Source organism: Eublepharis macularius, chromosome 1 (assembly GCF_028583425.1).
Source record: "Eublepharis macularius isolate TG4126 chromosome 1, MPM_Emac_v1.0, whole genome shotgun sequence".
Classification (NCBI taxonomy): domain Eukaryota; kingdom Metazoa; phylum Chordata; class Lepidosauria; order Squamata; family Eublepharidae; genus Eublepharis; species Eublepharis macularius.
The window spans coordinates 238,906,021-238,927,049 of record NC_072790.1 but is presented as its reverse complement, the minus strand read 5'-3'; the positions used below and the strand labels follow the sequence as shown (position 1 = coordinate 238,927,049).

General features: G+C 49.7%; 1 protein-coding gene across 1 annotated transcript in view; it reads left to right on the top strand.

Annotated features, from left to right (window-relative positions):
- The first annotated feature begins 14,559 nt into the window (after positions 1–14,559).
- ZBTB7B (zinc finger and BTB domain containing 7B) overlaps positions 14,560–21,029 on the top strand; it is a 47,216-nt gene continuing 40,746 nt past the window's right edge. Inside the window, exon 1 of the mRNA XM_054994471.1 lies at positions 14,560–14,637. The gene's annotated coding sequence lies outside the window, so the exon portion shown is untranslated. The remainder of the gene's footprint in view (positions 14,638–21,029) is intronic.

Below are 21,029 nucleotides of genomic sequence, written 5' to 3'. Positions count from 1 at the left end.
AATGAAAGATCATAAAGGTCCAGTGTGTCCCTCAGCATGGTCCGGCATCATCGTCCTTGGGTATGGCCCAGTGATTTTCCAAGGCTGGCCTTCCTGTAATTACTTCTTGGTTAGGGTTACCAACCCTGGCTTGGCACTTTTAAGGTGCCACTGGAATTTTATGTTCTTTAGGACTGCAGCAGGATTTAAGACTAATGGCACCTTCAAGACCCATGAGATTTTCAGGGTGTAAGTTTTCAAGAGTCAAAAATCCCTTCTTCAGAGATCTCGAAAGCTTATACCCTGGGAATCTTGCTGGTCTTTAAGATGCTACTGGACTCAGATCTTGCTCTTCTGTTAATATAGGATTGGAGTCCAGTGGCTCTTGTGAAACCAAGATTGCCAAGGTATAAGCTTTCGAGATTCCAAGCTCACTTCTTTAGATGGCTGACTGATTCTCAGAAGCTTATACTCTGAAATTCTTGTTGGTCTCTAAGGTGCCACGGGACTCAAATCCTACTGTTCTACTGCAGACCAACACAACTGCCCACCTAAAACTTTAGGATTGCAGCCTTCGATATAAAAAGAGTGCGCTCCCGCAATGGTTAGGGCTGGAGTATGAGGAACAGGGGGAGGGGAGCTGAAAGCAGGAAGCCAAGGGGTCTCCTGCCTGCCTTCCCCATTCGACAGTAATCATTTCCCTGTCGGGGATCCAAAATTAGAAGTCAGCTGGTGGGCTCGGTTTCACTGCCTGCCAGCCTCAGGGTGGAGGGTGGTTTCTGCCATGCAACTCACTGGTTTTCATGCCCTCTCCCCCAGCTCCTCTGAAGTGGTTGACACAGGAAGGCCTCCCCCCCCCGGCTGACGCCCCCAAAGCCGGCACGGCGAGAACATCTGTCTGCTCTGGAAGCCGCAAGGTGTGCTTTGGCTGACTGACAGCAGCCCTTTCAATCAGTGCACCCCATAAATGTGAGATGTCGCTTCTGACACCCACAATCCGCAGGTCCCGACACAATCAGTACTCAGATTTAGCATCGCCCTTCAGATAGGTCCCCCCGCCAATCTCTTAAACTCGGGAGCTTCTGCTCAAGCAAGTTCTTTCTTCATCACTCTCCCAACGCAAGCTCTGTCCCCCCCAAAAACTGGGGGCTGAAATCCAAGAAGTCTGTAGTTCGAACCTCGACTCTGTATTTTAATACAAATAAGTAAGAAAATGAAGGGGAGAAACACTCTGTAGTTTATATATTCTGTTATATAAAGTTATCTCTGGTGTATACAACTATGCTATAATTCTTTGTTTTCTTTTTGACTGTTTTTACGTCTTTACCCTCGCGCAAAATCGTGCAAAACTCATGGAACGACAGCATCTCCATGGCGCAATTTCCCATCATGATTCCATTTCGTGGCGTGATGATGTCAGAAATCGCACCATGGAGACACCGTCATTCCATGGATTTTGCGTGATTTTTCATGAGGGTAAAGACATGTGTAAATGGCCTTTGTATCGTTTCTTACTACTATTTTGTTTTCCAAAATAAAATATATCAGATCGGGGGAAAAAAAAGAAATTTGACTCTGCCCCAAACTTGCTCCACAACCTCAGGCAAATCGCCAATGTTGCAGCTTGGGCACCTGCAATATGGCCACAGGCCTACCTTATAGGATTGTTGTAGGTCAGGTTTACTGCGCTAATATACGTGAAGCACTACGAGAATGTTCCAAATAATTTTATGCTGTTACTTCACATTAAACGTCAGTCAGGGGGGGAGCTTAGCGCCGTCAGGCACACCTCCAAAGTTTTATAAAACATATTAGGCAGACAGGACTCAGGTTAGAGGGGAGCAGGGAAACCGGTTTATTTCCTTTTCCTAACTGAAGCAGCTTGCTCTAGCCTAATGCCATTAAAAAAATCAGTGGGGGTGGAAGAATAAATTACATGAATATGCAACGATGGCAAAATTAACATCTTATATACATAACTGACCAATCTCAGAATTTCAAGAAAAATTGAAAGTATTTTTGACTATTTACTTAACAATCAAGAATAAGTAAGAATTTAAAGTTTTCAACTAGAATAGATTAAGAGATCGACTCTATATGTTTCTAATATATGTTTATACCAAAATCATTATTTGGGAAGAAGATAGATGGTAAAGATAGAACAGAAATATTGAAATAGAAGTGGAAAATCAGGAATATATAAGGCAAGACTATACAAACATGTCAATTACATGAAAGGAATGATTTGAATATTAGTTCAGGTTTATCTTAAAATGTTATGTCTAGTTTATGTTTTATGTAGATAAGTTTAGAAGTAGAAGATAGTAGATGTATGTGATTATATCATTGTGTTTTCAATTTATAAATTAAAATAAAATGTATTAATTTAAAAAAAGTGGAGGCCTGAACCTGACTGAACCAAAAAGGGAAATATACAGGGCTATCTAACCTTCACCAATTGTGGTTTTGTAAAACTTCTGGCATGTCAACCTAGGCTTGCCGTCTCCCTGCCCCCAGCTGCCCATTGGCCCTGCTCACCTGGCAACCAGTGATGGGGGAGGCATAGGGTTGCCAGGTCCAGGTTGGCAAATTCTTGGAGATTTGGGGGGCGGAGCCTGAAGAGGGTGGGGTTTGGGGGATGGGCCTCAGTGGGGTATAATGCTATAGAGATCACCCTTCAAAGCAGCCATTTTCTCCAGGGCAACTGATCTCTGTTGCCTGGAGATTAGTTGTAATTCTGGGAGACCTCCAGCTATCACCTGGAGGCTGGCAAGCGTAAGGAGGCACAGGGAGGAGAATGTGTGCCCGCTGCAGCTGCGGCTCCTCTGTCGTGTCAGAAAATGATATCATGCCCCCAAATATCCAGGAATTTCCCAACCCAGAGTTGGTAACCCTACTACCGTATGAAGTGGCACAGTCAGGGAGACCGTGATTGGGCCTTCCCCTCTTGCCTTTTTGCTCCTCTGAGCAATGGAAGACCCAGGCTGGAAATGACATCTTGTAACATGTGTCATCACATCCGCCCCAAACCCCAGATGTGATGCAAGCATATTGGTTGTCGCTTCAGGGACGGCCACAGCACCCCCCACCATGCTTATATCATATCCGAGTTTGTGGGCAATGTGATATCACACGTCTCTAAATGTCATTTCTGGCCCAGGTCCCTCCCAGAAAGCTCCTGGAGATGCCAACTGATGGGTTGGCATCCTTAGATACAGTCCGTTCTCCCACCTCGGCTCCCACATTCTCTAGTCTGTTTCCCTCCATTCTCCTCCTCAAAGGATTACAATTCCCAGATTTCCTGGGAAGACTTACTATACAACCTAGTGAAAGGTGTGGTGTAGATCGAATGAAATTCTTCATGGGTACCATTACTCTCCTAAAAACTGTCCTCCCCATCCTGGGTGCAGGATATATACCTTCCAAGATTTCACAAATAAAATATCAAAAAGAGTCCAGTAGCACCTTTAAGACTAACCAATTTTATTGCAGCATAAGCTTTCGAGAATCACGTTCTCTTCGTCAGATGCATGATACAAGAAGAGAACGTGATTCTCGAAAGCTTATGCTGCAATAAAATTGGTTAGTCTTAAAGGTGCTACTGGACTCTTTGATTTTGCTACTATAGACTAACACGGCTAACTCCTCTGGACAAATAAAAAAGGGACACACTGGTTGATAGGGCCTGAATTCTCAATGCCGTTAAGTGCATATCACTCTAGAGTTTGTTCCACCTGAAACAGCTTCTCCTCCCTCCATTTCAAAGTCAAGAGAGTGTTTGTTCTTTGGATTAAAGATATACTAGAAAAACAGAAACGGTCCCACTATGTGAGGTTATCAATGGTTCAAAATATGCCAGAACAGTGTGTGAAATGGCAGGGTGTGAGCTGCGTGTCCAGAGGCGGTCTTAGCCAGTAGGCAACGAAGGCAGCTGCCCCAATCCTAGGGAGATTTTTGGTTTCCCTCTTTGTTGCCCACCAGCATTCAGGGGGCAGGGGAGGGGAATTGCCAAAAAAATGGTGTCATGCCAGTGGCACAACGTCACTCCTGGCAGATACCTGCAGGGGGATGTCACATCAAAATGCTCTAGGGATTCGGTTTCATTTTCACGGCCATGTCGGACGCTCCTCTCGGCAGGTCCGAGAGGAAGCGGCCAAGCAGCCTGACTGGGCGGCTGATCTGCAAAGGTTAGCCCCCAGGACTCCCAGGGAGGGAGTCTGGGTCCGGGACGCGGCGGGAAGAGCCCTCTGGCAAATCGAGGCAGGGGGTAAATTGCCCGTCTGTCCCCATGGAGGCCGGCAGACGTGCACGGCACCTTGTGTGCTGCCGGGCCACGGAAAACGGCAAAGAACAGGACTAGGCGGAAGCCTGTAAGTAAGCGAATCCCTTCTGTTATTATGAGCGCATGTGAAGGAGCGGTGGGATCTGAAGTTAAGAAGACTCGGATTTCTTCCCCCTCGCAGAGTCTCGGAAGATTGGCGGTCCCCCCCCCCTAAAATGGCAGCGAAAAAGCAGAGTCCTGCTCTGGGCAAGTCAGTTTCGGCTGCCCTGCAGGGAAGAGGGGAGTCGCTCGAGGACTTGGTGAAAAGATTGGTTATCGAAGCCATAAAACCCTTTGTTGACAAGCTGAATGCAACAGATCAAAGGGTGGGCTTAATTGAGAGCGATGTGAAAGCCATCAAGGAAGTAGCGGGGGGGGGGCAGAGAAGTCTGCTCGGGAAAATGCGTCACTTATGAGAGCAACGAACAAGGAGCTAAAGTTGGTGGAAAACCAGCTGATCGGGCTGCAAGTGGAGCGAACACAGACCATTTTGCGTCTCCAGAATGTTAAAGAGGAGGAAAACGAGGATTTAAGGGATCTTGCCTCGGAACAATTGGCGACACCCGCAAGGGCAACTAAAGAAGAAGTAAAAAGCGCCATTTTGGGAGTCCGTCGGGCTTCTTCAAAATATGCAATGAAGCGGCAGCTGCCTCGCGAGATTTTTATTGAGTTTTCATCTAGGAGGGTCCGGGACACTATCCTATATAACTCATATAATGCGGACTTGGACTTTCTGGGAAATAAAGTCAAGATACTGAAGGACGTTCCATTTTTAGTTCGGAAAAGAAGATTTAAGTATAAAAGGCTGGCAGCTCTCTTGAGGGAACGTGGCATAAAGTACAAATGGCTATTTCCGGAAGGAATTTGGTTCAGTTATAAAGATCAAGCTTACAAGATTAATTCGGAAGATCAGCTAAGGGATTATGTGGACAAAAATCAAGAATTTGGGCAAGACACCAAGCAAAAAGAAGAAGATCCGAAGCCTGAAGGGAGGGGGGAGGCAACGAGCGCTGCGGCTGTAGCTGCTCAGAGAGAACTGCGTCCGAGGCCCGGGGGGGGGGGACATTTAATTTGAACTGTAATTTGTCTTTTGTAAGATCAACCATTCCATCATTATTTTATTAAGGTTTAATTTTTAATTATGGCAGTATGAAGGGAAAGCATTGAAGTGTAGTGTTTATTGTTTGTATGTTGCCTTCCCCTTTTTTCCACCCCCCTTCCCTTTCTCTTTTTCTCCCTTTTTCCCTTCCCTTGTACTATCGTAGTTTTTTGTAGTTCATTATTTTAGATGTTAAAAATAAAAAATATATTAAAAAAAAACATCAGAATGCTCTAGGATTTGGACAAACCACTATGGTAAAACCATAGAGTGTTGACCAAATCCTAGAGTGTCACATCATCAATGGGGGTGCTGGTAGGAGTCCCTAGTAAGGGGTGGCTGTGATTCTGGGGTCCCATCCAGGACTTTTGCCCATGATCCCAAAGACCCTGGAGAGGGAACTACATCCTGAACAAAACAAAGAATCCCCACCTTTCAGAAATGAATAGGGACGGGGAACTACCAGGGCTGGAGATGGGAACTTAGAGGCTTTCCCTGCTAAATAGAAACACACAGAACTGGGACAAGAGAGGCCCAAGCAGATGGACGGGGTCTCCCCCTCTAAAATTCACCCCGCCCAACATACCTAGCTGCTATGCTAGGAAGTAGGCTCTGGATAATGTCACAATTTCCTGTTTTCTCTCAAGTCTTTAGCTTCTCCATCACAGGAGCACCCTCTCTCTAGGGTTGCCAACTCCAGATGGGAAAATTCCTGGAGATTACAAGTTGGAGCCTGGGGAAGGCAAGGTATGAGGCAGGGAGGGACCTCGCGGGATATAACGCCGCAGACTGCACCCTCCAAAGCAGCCATATTATCCAGGATAACTAACCTCTGTCATCTGGAGACCAGCGAGAGCTCCAGCCCCCTCGCCCCACCTGGAGGTTGACAAGTGGTTACCAGCCTCCAGGGGGTGACTGGAGATCTCCCGGAATTCCAACTGATCTCCAGGTGACAAAGATCAGTTCCCCTGGAGAAAACGGCTGCTTTGGAAGACACACTCTATGGCATTATACCCCACTGAGGCCCCTCCCCTCCCCAAACCCCATCCTCTCCAGGCTCCACCCACAAAATCTCCAGGAATTTCTCAACCCAGACCTGGCAACTCTATCTATCTTAACTGGAGCCCCAGTTTGTCAAGGCTATACCCCTCACCCTCTTTTCAGCCACACTGGCGGGGGGGGGGTCAGAGTATGTATCCAGGACTCCTCCTTCACCACTAAGTAATGAAAACCATCCCTTCTTAGGTTGGGTTGGGGGAAGGCATACACGATTTCCACCTTTTAAAAAAAACAAAAACTGGAATCTGGCTCTGCCTCCAACGGAGGAATGGTTGGCAAAGATGATGGAACCAGATGAGATGGCAAAGCTTATTTCACTGATCAGAAAAAAGTCAATAGGTTCGTTTGTGGATGAATCACAACCCTTCATAGACTGTTTATATGAAATAGGTAGCAACAATTTGATGATTTTTGGATTTCTGGATTAAGGGATTTCGATATTCGAAAAAAGAGAGCAGTTGCTTAGAGAAAGTGTAGATTTGACATGATAAGGATTATTTGTTTTGGAGAAAATCGGAAACCTTGTAGTTTAGATATTTGCTTTTGTTGTTTTTTTCTTTATTATGTATGTTTTTGCATGTTGTATGTTGATTAGTTGTTTTGTTAGTTTTATTAGTATATTAGTATATAGGGGGAGGGCAGAAGGGGTTGCATAAGTGCTTGGTTTTCGTGGCCCTTCTTACATGCCCAGGGTGGTGCCGATCGCCACGTTGGGGTCGGGTGGCGGTTTTCCGCAGGCTGGTTTGGCTAGCGATCCTGGAGGTATTTCGCCATCTTCTGGGCATGGAGCAGGGGGGTCACTGGGGCAGTCGGGGGAAGGTAGTTGTGAATTTCCTGCATTGTGCAGGGGGTTGGACTAGATGACCCTAGAGGTCCCTTCCAACCCTATGATTCTAAGATTCTGTGTGTAATTGTAGATTTTCTTGGGTTTTTAAAAAATTATATAAAACTTTCAATTTAAAAACAAAACAAAAACTGAGCTCTGAGCTCCCCTGGGCGAATAAAACCCCTCTCTTAGAAGTGCAGCTGCATGTCCCCCAGAAGTGAAAGCAAGCCGGGGGGGAGGGGGGATGGCCCAGCTGTATCAGCAATACCACAGCGCTGTGAGTTGAAGCACAGGGGATTTATTCTGGGGTTTCCCCCCTGGCAGCCTCCTCTGTCCCCCAGGTGCCGCAGGCTTGGCGGGGCTTTCCTAAATTGGTGTGTGAAGTGGAGGGGTAAGAAGACTGCCCCCACAGTGATGACTCCAGTTTACCACGATACGTAGCGTCTCCCTTTTATCCAAGCCTGGGAAGCTCAAATGCGCTCACTGTCAAAACAGCCTTGTAAAATAGGTCACAGCACTCACTGTACAGAAGCCGAGCATCAGCAGGGGGTGGTGCCCAAGGCCACACAGGGAGCCTGTGGCAGAGGACAACTTAATCTCATCAGAATCAGAAATCCAGGATGGAATTCTGGGTGTTGCTCTCTAGGAGAGAGGGGGGGAAAGACACCATCAGCTGGTGAAAGTGCAGAGGGAGCCCTTCAAAAAAGTTATGCCAAGGAACATAATAATAATAATAATATTCAGGGCTTTTTTTCAGCTGGAACATGGTGGAACGGCGTTCTGGAACCTCTTGAAAATGGTCACATGGCTGGTGGCCCCACCCCCTGATCTCCAGACAGAGGGGAGTTTAGATTGCCCTCCGCGCCGGTCGGCAGCGCGGAGGGCAATCTAAACTCCCCTCTGTCTGGAGATCAGGGGGTAGGGCCACCAGCCATGTGACCATTTTCTCTGAGGGCAACCCACTGAATTCCACCACCTCGTTTCCCAGAAACCCGCCCCCCTGATAATATTGATGATAGATCCCGAGAAGTTAGTTGTATTCGTCTGTAGTTGCAAAAGAGTTCAGTAGCACCCTTAAGATTAACCAACTTTATTGTAACATAAGCTTTTGAGAACCACAGCTCTCTGCATCTGACGAAGAGAGCTGTGGTTCTTGAAAGCTTATGCTGCAATAAAGTTGGTTAGTCTTAAAGGTGCTACTGGACTCTTTATAATATTGATGATGACGACGACTATAAAAACCAGCAGAATAATGTAGCTGCAATGCTGCATTGGGATTTATGCAAAAAGTAGTAGCTAGCTACTGTCCGCGAAATACTGTTGGGAACCCAAGCCCGAGAAAGTTGTTGGAAAATGAGAAAGTTAAGATCTTGTGGGATTTCTGAAACCAAACAGATAAGAATGTACTTCTCCGGATATTTCTGTGGTGGAAAGTAAAAAGGTCAAAATAATTGATGTGGCAATCCCAGGTGACAGTCGAATGGAAGAAAAAGAGGTTGAAAAGAGAAAATATCAAGATTTGAAATTCAGTATCTCTGGGATTAACATACAGTGGTTATTCCAGTAGAGATCGGTGCCATTCCAAAAGGACTAACTAAACATCTAGGTGATATCAGCATAGACAGGATAACAATTGGAGAGTTGCAAACAGTTGCGCTCCTTGGAAGGTGCCACATATTAGGGTGATACCTCCCTGACTCCTAGATTCTAGGATAAAATCCAAGTTGGTGCGGGACCAAAATTCCAGCCCAAACATCTTGTGTACTGTGATAACATCACATTCATGCAGAAGAAGAAGAAGACAACAAATGCCGCGTTGAAAGTTGGTGTGGTATGGTAGTTAGAGTGTGAGAGCAGGAGCTAGGAGAACCAGATTCGAATCCCTACTCTGCCACAGAAGCTCACTGGGTAACCTTGGGCCAGTCACGTACTCTCAGCATAACCTACCTTACAGGGTTGTTGTGAGGATAAAATTGAGAATTATGTAAGCCGTAAAGTGAGAGAAAAATGGGACATAAATAAATAAAAGAAATAGAACACGGGGTGGCAGGCCCATGTAGCGAGGTGGAGAATTGGAAGAGGCTGAGCAGAGAAACTGATAGGATACTGTGTAGTGTGGTGTGGTGCAGTGGTTAGATTAGGACCTGGGAGGCAGGTCCAAATTCCCACTTAGCTATGGGTAACCTTGGGCCAGTTATACTCTCAACCCCCCTACCACATAGGGTTGTTGTGAGGACAAAATGGGGGGGGGCATGTATGATGTCCTGAGCTCCCTGGAGAAAATGTTAGATAAAAATGGATAAAGTGAAATTTAGTCTAGTGCCCTAGGAAATAATGTCTACTACCGAAAGGAAGTCTAAACATACGTCACTGGAATGAAGCATGGAAGCCCACCCCCGCACTGCTTATCCCCATCCCCACGTCCTTTATGGCAAACTTTAGACTGTAAGCACCTTGGGGCAGGGACTTGTCTTCTTGTACTCTGTAAAACGTCAAGCACATTGATGGAAGAATAATGACTTAAGGAAAAAAAGGTGCCAGAGCTCAGGCTCGTCTGGACGCACCATCCTGGGTTCAGGGGTGGCGACGGCAGGGGTGGCGTTGTGCTTCCAAGATCTGGCCGTGGCCTGCAGTAGACTCACATTCGATTCCCTACTTACACTGTGAAGTTTACAGAGTGAACTTAGGCTGGATTCACCTACCTCGCAGGGTTGTGGTAAATGGAAAAAGAGGACCCTGAGTTTCTTGGAGGATGGGCACAATGTGTGAGGATGCTCTAGGTTTCTTCAGCCGTGAGCTTTCTTCTGTGTGAGGATGCTCTAGGTTTATCCGGCCATGAGGAAAAATGCACTCTGCACCTGCTCAGGAGCACTTCTCTCCATTCTTAACTCTGGCAAAGCATTTGACTTCACACTTCCACTTTTGACGCCATCTGTGCCTTAATGTGTCTATCCACCAGTTCTTCCTCTAGGAACCTTTCTTCTCCTCCCTGTTGTCTTTCCCCTGGGTCTAAAGAGAACTTGCAAGCTCCTTGGGGCAGGGAGTTGTCTCTTGTTTATGCCACCGCATGTACACCGATGGTGCAACATGGCACCACTCTCTGCCACCATGAGCCAACTCAGAGGGCATTGCTTGTGTGAGCAGTTTGTGGCCTAATCCCTTGGTCCTCAGCCCCCGGAGAATTATATAACTGGGACACTCCCTTCCTGTTGACCTCCTACCTTCTTCTCCCATAATTCAAATGTATAATGTAAACTCCTTGGGGCAGGGAGCTGTTTTGCTTTCGGAGATTTTGGAAAACCTAGGCAGATCATGAGAGGGAGGGGAGGAAGGGTTACACCAGTGCTTAGTTTTCATGTCCCCTTCTTATATGCCCAGGGTAATACCGATCACCACTTTGGGGTCAGTAAGCAATTTTCCCAAGGCCAGTTTGGCTAGGGATCCTGACAGAGTCTTGCCATCTTCTGGGCATGGAGCAGGGGGCACTGGGTGTGTGTGTGGGAGGGGGGAGGTAGTTGTGAATTTCCTACATCGTGCAGGGGGGTGGACTAGATGACCCTGGAGATCCCTTCCAAACCTAAAACAGCACGAATATTTTCTAGGACTGAGCCCTGGCAATGGTGTCAGGAGGGGGACGACATGCTGAGGTTTAGCTTTGGCAGATCTTTAGCCTTGCTGCACTGGATTCTGCCTTGGCTTGTTGCTATGCCCCTGAGACATGCACAGGGACCTGTTTACCTTGGCCAGTGGGCAGCGGGCGCCTTTTGCCTTTCTGCCTGGGTCACCTGAACAAATGCCTTGTGGTCGCTTCTCTGAGTCAGGCCAGGGAAGGGAGGGTAGGAAGGAGTAAGGATAAGGGGGGAAACAAGGACTCCTGGTTCAGCTCGGTGGGGTGGGAGGGTCTGTGAGGGTGAGGCCAGGTGAATGCAGAGCCTGGAACACCGTGCTCTGTTCCCACCCGTCGGCTTGAGCTGAACAGGTTGTACCTGTGACCCCACCCAGTCATCTGCGTGAGGGGGAGCAGGAAAAGAAGGCAACCCCACCCTGCTCGGCACAGGCGGGCGTCTCCTTACAGCATGCAGCGAAGCCAAGTCTCCTCTCTGGCACCCAATTCCGCCCCCCCATCCCAGCAGCCTCAACATGCGGGGCACAGAGGAGAGTCTCCCACTAGGTTTGACTTCCAGAGCCTCAAATAAAGGAGGACATGAGACACTCGATGACAAGAGCGCTTCTGCACATGACATGATGTGTCGAATGCATCATAACTAATCCGCTGACAAACCTCTGGGATTTGGGGCACATTGTCTCCGGGTACGGCCAGCACCGTTTCCAGAAATTCTGCACCACCAAGAAAGGGCCTTGCGCTTAATTCCTCTCTCTACGAATTGAAGGAACGACAATTATATCAATAATAAACTGTGCATTACTTAGCATGTAGCACTTTCAGTGTTGAAAACACATCACACGCATTATCTGGTGGTGCTCCTTCCTGTCTCCGTGAACCCCGGAAAGCCATCCCATTCCTGGTTCCCGGACAGGTTGAGATCAGAGCTGGAAGGGTGTGTGTGAAAGGCATACGTTTCCCTTCCCATCCCAGGAATGCGCTGGAATCATAAAGGAGCACGTGACTCGAAGAGAATATTCAAGATTATTTCTGGATATCGGGATTGGAGTTCCTGGAATTTTGTGTATTATTTCCCACCCTTCCACCTGCTAAGCTTCACTCAGTGCCCTTGGGGAAAATGAACCATACGCCCTGCCTTCCCTAGCAGCTCCTGCAGCAAGTCCTGGAAGCAACCAAACTCCAGCTTAAGGGGGAGGGGGACACAAATAGCATGTCCAGCCTCTCTCTCTCCCCCACTCTCTCTGTTGCAAACCACTAGGCACCACTCTCTTCCCAAAGTGTAGGTTAGATCTGGGAATCTGGCTTTCCACTTCAACATTCCCAGGTATTTTTTCCTTTATGCGTCACGCTCCCATCCCTCGGGGACTCAGCCACGTGGTTTTGCTGCCCAGCTCTTACATGTCCCATGAGAACAAGGAAATGAAAAGGGGGAAGAGGCCTGGCAAAACAGCCTCTGCCACAAACGATTCCCGGGATGGCTCCCTAATAAACCTCACCTGCTTTTTTGCCTTGGGGGGAAATGGGGGGGATGCCTTGTTAACATTTTGGGAATGTGAATTGCTAGCATTATTGTTTTTTTTTTTTAAAGAGCTCAGCTGCCTCCCTCGGGTCTCCAAGAGTCAAATCTCAGAGCTAGGGTTGCCAGCCTCCAGGTGGTGGCTGGAGATCTCCCGGAATTACAACTGAACTCCAGGTGACAGAGATCAGTCCCCCTGGAGAAAATGGCTGTCTTGGGAGGTGGACTCTATGGCATTATAGCCAACTGGTCCCTCTCCCTCCCAAATCTTGCCTTCTCTAGGTTTCACCCCCCCCAAATCTCCAGGAATTTCCCAACCAGGAGGTGGCAACCCTACTCAGAGCAGAGAATGGATGCGTCTCATATCCATTGCACATGGCACATGCATGAGCGCTAGGACAGCACGCAGCACGCGACCAGCCGCTTCACACTGTGCAGCTGCAGAGGTATTTATATTATGCGATAAGACCCCATGTGTGCTGATGAGATGAAATACACAAACCTGTCATAATTAATAACTTTTTTTGTTTTGTCGGGCATCTCCCCATAACTTTTCTTATCTCTCCTCCCTGGTGTGTGCTTATGTTTTTATGGAATTCAGTTAAATGCTGTTTCAATGTTGAAATGTTTTTATGGTTTGATGTTCACCACCCTGGGGAAGCTATTTGGGTGGAAAGGCAGTACAGCAATGTTGACAATAAATAAACAACCACTTTGTCAATGCAATCCAATGCAGAGTCACTCCAGTCTAAACCCATTGATTACAACAGGCTTAGACTGGAGTAACTTTGCATAAGATTGCACCGTGTGTTTCATTGTCCTCTGTGTATGCTCTTTGGGGCGAGGCCCTGGTCACCTTTCCTTTACCGCTGCTCCTTTAAAGCTCCCCCCCTGCCTTCAGGACACATAAGGCAGATCAGTTTCAGGTGGGGTAGCCCTGTGTGTAGGAGAAGAGCAAGTTTCGGGTCCAGCAGCGCCAACCAGATTTCCAAGGTATCTGAAGAAGGGAGCTTTGACTCTCCAAAACTCAAAACCCTGGAAAACTCGTTGGTCTTTTTGGTGCTGCTGGACCCGAATCTTGCACATAAAGGAGACCAGAGACCCCCAAATTCTAGCTGCCTGGCCTAGCGCCCTTGGCATGAGTGGGCAGTGCCCTGGCCTTGCATGGCAGTGCCGGCCGCCTGGCACCCAAACGGCCAGCAGAGGGGGCTTGCGGTCATGCGCTTGGCCCAACGTGGTGCCTTGGCGAGTGGCCAAGCGCTGCAAGGCGGGAGGGCGCCCATCGCCCTCCCTCCCGCTTCTCCTCCCTCCTCCCCTTTGGGAAGTCCCCCCTCCCGTCCCAGCACCGCGGCCTGGGGATTTAATCATCCTTTCCACTTGCAAACTTTCCTTCCGGAGTCTTTGATGATTCAGTCCTTCCTCGACTCCCCCAACTGACCGGATTCTCGACCACGCCAGGCCGCTTGCAAAAGGCACTTTTAACCCTTGAGAGGGTTGCCAGCTCCAGGTTGGGAAATTCCTGGAGATTTGGGGGCGGGGCTTGGAGAGGGCGGGGTTTGGGGAGGGAGGGGCCTCAGCAAGAGCACAATGCCATAGTGTTGTGATTCCGGGAAATCTCCAGCCACCGCCTGGAGGTTAGCAACCCAACGATGCTGGGGAGGCGCAAGGAGCCGGATTTTACAACCTGCAAGAACCCAGCCCCGCCCCTCGTGAGGAGGCGTGACCAGAGGCTTCCAAGACAGCCCCGCGGGCCAATGAGAGGCCCAGGACCCTCCCCTCGGCCAATGGTCAGGAGCGCCTTGCTTGGCTTCTTGGGGAAAGTAGGGCAGCGGGCGAGGGATGGCCAGGTGGAAAAGGGGCAGGCCGAGTCTGGGGGCGGGGCTTGAGGCCAGGTGGGGGCGGGGCCCGCGGGAGAGGGCGGCCCCGTCGGGGGCGGGGGGAGCGGAGGAGGGCTGGCCTCTTTTCCTTATTGGGGGAGGCGGCGATCGCCTGTTCCAGCTGTTGCTAAGCTGGGGGGAGAGGACAGGTGAGCTGGGGGCGTGGCCGGGACAGGTGAGCTGCGGGGGGCCCCCTGCAGGTTGCGGGGGGAGCGAGCGCGCAGGCGGGCCACCCAGGCAGAAGGAGGGATCGCGCCCGGCACGCACAGCCACCGGGACCGGCTCGGAGACGCACGCAGGAGTCCCCTGGACCGGAGGCGCCGAGACCAGAAGCGGTAAGGGCGCCTTGGGGGGCTCCGATGCGCCGCGGGGCGTGCGTGTGCGCCCCCCCGATCCCCCCCGATAGGAAGCTCCCCCCGTCCCTTCCACCTCTCCCACCTCCCTCCCTTAGGGTTGCCAGCTCCAAGTTGGGAAATTCCTGGAGATCTGGGGGGTGAAACCTGGAGAAAGTGGGGTTGGGGAGGGAAAGGACCCTGGCATAGCATAATTCCATAGAGTCCCCCCCCCAAAGTAGCCATTTTCTCCAGGTGAACTGATCTCTGTGGCCAGGAAACCAGTTGTAATTCCAAGAGATCTCCAGCCACTACCTGGAGGCTGGCAACCCTACCCTCCCTCCATCTCGGCAGGCTGACTCCGAGATCTTACACGGGAGTAGAGTTCCGATCCGGTGCGTAGACGGTGGGCTCGGCTCTTCCGCCCTCTCTTGCAACTTCCCCAACTCAACCCCCCCCCCCCCCGGCCCCGGCGACGACTCCCTCCCCCAAGTTGTCCCTTCCCCGTTCTGCCTGTCGGTTGGCCCCTCTTCCCCTTTCTGTCCCCTCCGCCCCCAACCTCATCGGGCTGTCCTTGGTCGAGTCAGTCTCTCCTTCCCCCACCAGGCGAGGTGGACAAAAACGACAGGGTCTTGTTGGTGGGGGCACGATATAGGCGAAAATGAAAGGACTGTTCTTGTAGCACCCCTCCCATCTTCTTGTAGAGGGGAGCAATTTGTAAAAGGAGCCAAAGGCCCATTCGTATGTACCAGATAGAGAACAGAGGGGAGGAGAAAAAAACCTGGGGAGATGCAATTGACCTCCCATGCCTCAGAAAGCTTGCAAATGTGCCCCCCCCCAGTGATTTACCAATTTGCCTGAGATCCCTGCAGCCTGTATTGGCTATTGGGTTGGACTGGGCCTGGGGGTGCCCAGGTTGGCAAGAGGAGAGGAGTTGTATCCAGCCCTTAGGTGTGGGAACATAGTGGGTGGTTAGAAGTGGCGTTGCTGGGGGCATGGCGTGGGGCTGTCGGGATCTCTCTGCCAAGCTTGGAGCATGGCAAGCAATACAGTTACATGGCATGCAGAGGTAAGTGTCCACAGATCCCCCCCCCCTTGCTCTTCCTGTATGGAACCCTCTGGCAAAAAAAAACCCCTGGGGGGTACTTTTCAGACGGCCCCAGTCCCCTTTCTGGACCTTTATCCAAAGCAGCCGATGGGGAATAAATAGGGTGGCAGCGATGAGGAATAAATAGGGTGGCAGTGATGAGGAATAAATAGGGTGGCCTGTGCCCGCTGAAGGTATCATTCCCACACTTGGACAGCCACCAAGGTTCAGAGTTTAGCTGTGTCTTAAAGTTTGGCTTTTGGAGTATAAATCCTCTGCTTGCTGTGGGCTGCATTTGGGGTCTGAGGGTTGTGTCTTTAGATGGGTCGAGCGGGCCATCTCTGCGAAGGGTCTCCCTTAGGGTTTGATTATTCTGGCTGCCAGCTTTTACGCTTGCTTCCAAGTTGGCATATTCTTTGATGCCTTCCCCCCTCTTCGTAACAATTGGTTTACTCTCTTGCCCCCTAAGGTGATCTATCTCACAGGGTTTCAGTTTCCACTGGAAGTTGAACCCAGTACATTTTATGAGAAAGAGGATGGGAGGGGCAGTTGAATTTTTGTGGGAGTGTCCAACAGGGACTTTGTCTCCCCCCCATTCCTGGATCCACAAATAGGGTAAAAATTATTCGTAAACAGTTGTTCTTTCCATTTAGATCCAGTTCATGAACAGCACCCAGAACCGGGACAATTAAAACACAAATGTTGAACTTTTGGAATAACAGCCCTTGACTGCCTGGTTGCCCACGAACTAATTCGTGGCCCTGGTTTATTTTTCCGTGGGACAACCTTCCTGTTGGAGTTTGTCCCCCAAGGCACACCCAGACCCATTGATGACTCTGCCCTCCCTGATGGGGGTGTGGATATGTGTATTTGTCCTGGCAAGGCTGGCAGTGCCCCTCTTGAGTATTTGCCAGCTGTCCTTTTGCCAGACTTGCTCACAGAGTTCCTTCAGTCTTCTCTTGCGGTTGGCAGAAAGTGCCCCACAATCTAATGCTGAATGCCAGGTTGAAGAGCTCACATGGTGCTAGGTTCAGATCTCAAGAGGCCCTGCAAGATCGGACCAAAGGTCCATTTAGTCCTGCATCCTGTTTCCACCAGTGGCCAACCGGATCTTTCCAGGAAGCCTGCAAGCTGGGCATGACGGCAGCAGCCCTCTTAAGCTGTTGCCCCCTTGGCAACTGCTCTACAGAGGTAGACTGCTGTTGGATATGGAGACTCCATTTTGCATCCATGTGGGGAAGCAAGATAATCTGTCACCTTTCTTCGACCACTTTGTAGTTTAAGAGGGATGACGGTTTCTCTCTTTTTAATGCATGGTTACTGATGAAAGGGGACCTAGATTCCCGACAGTTGTTATTTTGTTTGTATAGGGCAGAATATAAATGAAGTGCTTGCCAAAGTCCTATACAGTCAAATCACTCCTCAAGGCTTATGGTGCTGTCTAAACTGGGTGATGACGGTGCTGGGACATGCAAAAAAAAAAAGATTTTAAAGCAACGTGAAAATTGTAAGGAATGGCACCTTCGTGGGAGTACGCAACCTTTGCACAAGGGATGGTGTGTTTTTGGCTTGGTCGTGGGTGAAAGGGTAGGTTGATGGCACGGATGCCACAGAAGCTGATGGCACGGATGCCACAGAAGCAGTTTTCGCGCAGGTTGGTAACTTCTTGCAGCTGATGGTGCAGTCCAATTGATGACCTAAATTAGCAATGGGGAAACTTGGAACCCGGAGGTAGTAATTACTCCAGATTAATTAAAGCAGGGGATGAGGGGGTGAGCTTGGCATATGTGGAAACAGACTGGACTTTTCCTGTGGCTTTGGAGCGAGCCCCGGTGTCTTTTTTTTTATTGATAGAGCATAGATCTTGGAGCTCTGTTGTCCCCCCCTGCCATGCCAGTTGTGATGAAAGCCGCTCTTGGGCTACAGTTGGGCACCACTATTTGTCTACCTGCGTGCCAAAGGTGGGGTGCCGTTCCCAGAGTTGTGCACGTGGGGCTGAGACACAGGTTTGCCTGCCGCACCTGTTTGTTTGCGTCGGCCCACCTCCCCGAGGGCTCTGAACCTGCAGCGCAAGGGTAAGCAGGGTGGGGGCGGATGTGTGCCTAAGAATACACCTGCTCCTTGTCCCCAGGTGTCCTTGTGGTTGTGTAGGCAGTGGGGGAAGGGGGCTTGTTGGAAGCCAAAGTGGATTGGAGGTGTTTGTGCGCACGGGGGCACATGTGTGGATGGGCAGGAATTAGCAGGCAGGCTGTAAGTACATCAGAGAAGGTAAGAACTGGGATCGCAGCTGGCTCGAAACCTAATCTGAGCCCCGGGATCAACCCTTGGGGCCAGGCGTCAGTCTTATCTTTCCTATTGGGAATTACATAATTTTGGTGTCATGGTGACTGGTAAGATATGATTGCCTCTGAGCATGTGTGGGGTATCTTTCTTTGGCCCTTATTTTCACTCCCTGGTAGACCTCATTTATTTTACCCGGCGAGTGTAAGTGATACTTCTTGCTTCAGAAATAAAGGCACGGAGCAGACTGTGGGTAGCATTTGAGGTCTGCAAGTCTTCCAGAAGGTCGAAACTCCACCAGCTCATTTGCATGTGTGTATGAAGTCGTTTGAAGAAATGCAAATTTAAAATGAACTTGTCTTTCACATGGGGTTTGGGTGGGAGACAGCAATGCACATGGAGTGGATCCCTTTTAAAATAACCAAAGTGCCTCAGAGCATGTGCTAAGTGCTTTTCACTTCTTGCTTTGTAACCACAGCCTCTCCATACTTGAGCTTGGTGGATACTGTTTTAGTATGCATGGTGTGAAAAAGTCATGTCTAGCAATATTGCCTCTGAGGTAACATTTAATTTAATTTTAAGAAGTTTCTCGGCAGTTTAAGAAAAAAATAATTTAATTTTAAGCATTTCTGAGGTCCTGAGGTTGCATTTGACTGGAAGAGTTCTGATTAATCCACAGCAGAATTTTTTGGGTTGATGTGGGTTTGGGAAACTTAGATCCTCCCTCTTGGAAAGACAATAGTTCTTTTCCTTGAAAAGCTATGTGACAGGCAAAAATCCAACAGGCAAAGTTTCCTCCTGTTGCATGATCACGCCAAGAAAAAGCTCCACTTTTTGACTTCCACCTGTTAAGAAGGTGTTGAAAGCACTGAGGGAAATATTGCGACCAAAATATAAGCATTGCACCAAACAGATCTTATCTAACCGTAAAGATGTTGGCAGAGGGTAGTATTATGAAGACACAGAGATGGAACTGGGACAAAACTGGTAGACAACAGCATGGCTAACAACATGTCCTTTCCCCAGCCCATCCTAATTTGAAAGGCCTTGGGTGGGCGGATAGCAAGAGTGAAAGAGAGAGAATAGGGGAACAGCCCGAGGAGGAGAAAGAGTTAAGAAATTCCCAGTGCCAGCCCGAACGCTGTGGTACATTTGCTTTTACACATTTATTGATATCCCGCTTTTCTTCCCAATATGGACTCAAAGCAGCTTAGAACGTTGTTCTCCCCTCCCCCATTTTCTCACAACAACTCTGTGAGGTAGGTTAGGCTGAGAGAATGTGACTGGCCCAAGCTAGGGTTGCCAGCCTCCAGGTAGTGGCTGGAGATCTCCCGGAATTACAACCGGTCTCCAGGCCACAGAGATCAGTTCACCTGGAGAAAATGGCTAATTTAGGGGGTGGTCTCTATGGAATTAAGCCATACCAAGGTCCTTTTCCTCCCCAAACCTCACTTTCTCCAGGTTTCACCCCCCAGATCTCCAGGAATTTCCCAAGTTGGAGCTGGCAACCCTAGCCCAAGCTCACCCAGCGAGCTTCCATGGTAGAAGTGGAGATTTCAACCTTGGTCTTCCTGGCCTGACACTCTTTCCACCTCACCACATTGACTCTGTGAGCAGAACCACAAGTGACAAAAGGCACAGGTTGGACACTTGTCAGCTTCCCTCAAGTTTTGATGGGAAATGTAGGCATCCTGGTCTCGCAGCTTGGCTCTCCGACTGCTGTCCAATGGACTTTTCAACTGTCACTTGTCCAACATTCCGCCAAGCTGCCTACATTTCCCATCAAAACTTGAGGGAAGCTGACAAGTGTCCAACATGTGTCATTCGTCACTTGTGGTTCTGCTCTGTGTCTCAGACAAGGAAACTAAAAAACTTGAAGCTCACTGGATGATGTTGGACTAGTCACTCCCTGTCTGCTCAGCCTACCTCACAAGGTTGTTGGTGGAGGGAGAAACTACATATGCCACTCAGAACAATTCGAAAGAAGGGCAGAATAAAAGAAATAATCGCTTTGAAGGATGGGCATCTGTTAGTGTTTTTATTCATCTTTGGGGGCTATTTTCCATTCATCTGTTTCATCTTGACAATCCTGTGAGGTCGACTAGACTGAGAGGGGGATCGTGTGGCTGGCAGCTGACTCTGGATTCGAACCTGGTTCTCCTCAGACCTAGTCATCCAGCACATTCGCTGCTGTATTCTAGCCCCCACGCTACGCCAGCTGCATTTCACAAGCGTGCTCTCACAAACAAGGCTCACAGGACGGTGTGTCGCTTTGCGCCAAGTAGGCCGCAACGAGGCCTAGCCGGTCCTGTGGCCCCCATGGCATGGTTGCCGTGGGAGCTTTGGCTGTTGGGAGGTAGAAGCAGCAACGCTCCTCAGGGGTGGCTGATGAAACTGCCGAGAAACTCTCCTTCCCTGCCGCTCCTTTTTCTTTGCGGCAGGTGCCCCCCCCAGGGTGGGGGCGACGCTGCCCCTGAGCTCCAGCATGCTCCATAGCAACCCCATGGCACACAACACCGTCCTGGCAGCTATGCCAGAGGCGAGGCCTGAAACAGGAGCCTGCTCTGGCAGGGGGAAACGGCAGGGAGGCGAGGCTACGGTGGGACCCACGCCAGCCCCTGGCACTGCCGAGAAGAGGGAGGGCCAACGCTGCCGGGCCAGGTGCTCTCCCCCCGACCTTTGCAGCAGGCATTGAAGGTCAGATGTGTGGCAGTAGGCCTGAGGGCGCTGCTCCCCTAATCGTGCCAAGGCAACTGGCGAGTATCAATTGCCTGCTTGTGCCAGCACGCTGGTGCCCGGTGACCTACTTTGTCAGATGAGTAGAAGCAAGAGAGTTGCCACCCTTTACAGTGGCGTATGTCCCTCTCTCTTTTTCCCCCCTAGTGGAGGGGGGTTCCACAGGTAGGCACCCAAAAGGGAACGCGATTGTGCCAACGTGCTAGGCGTTATGTGTGTGCCCCCTCTGAGCAACTGTGGGCATGGCTTGGTGGAGTTCCCCTCCCTGGGGAGAGAGAAATAGCAGGTGATG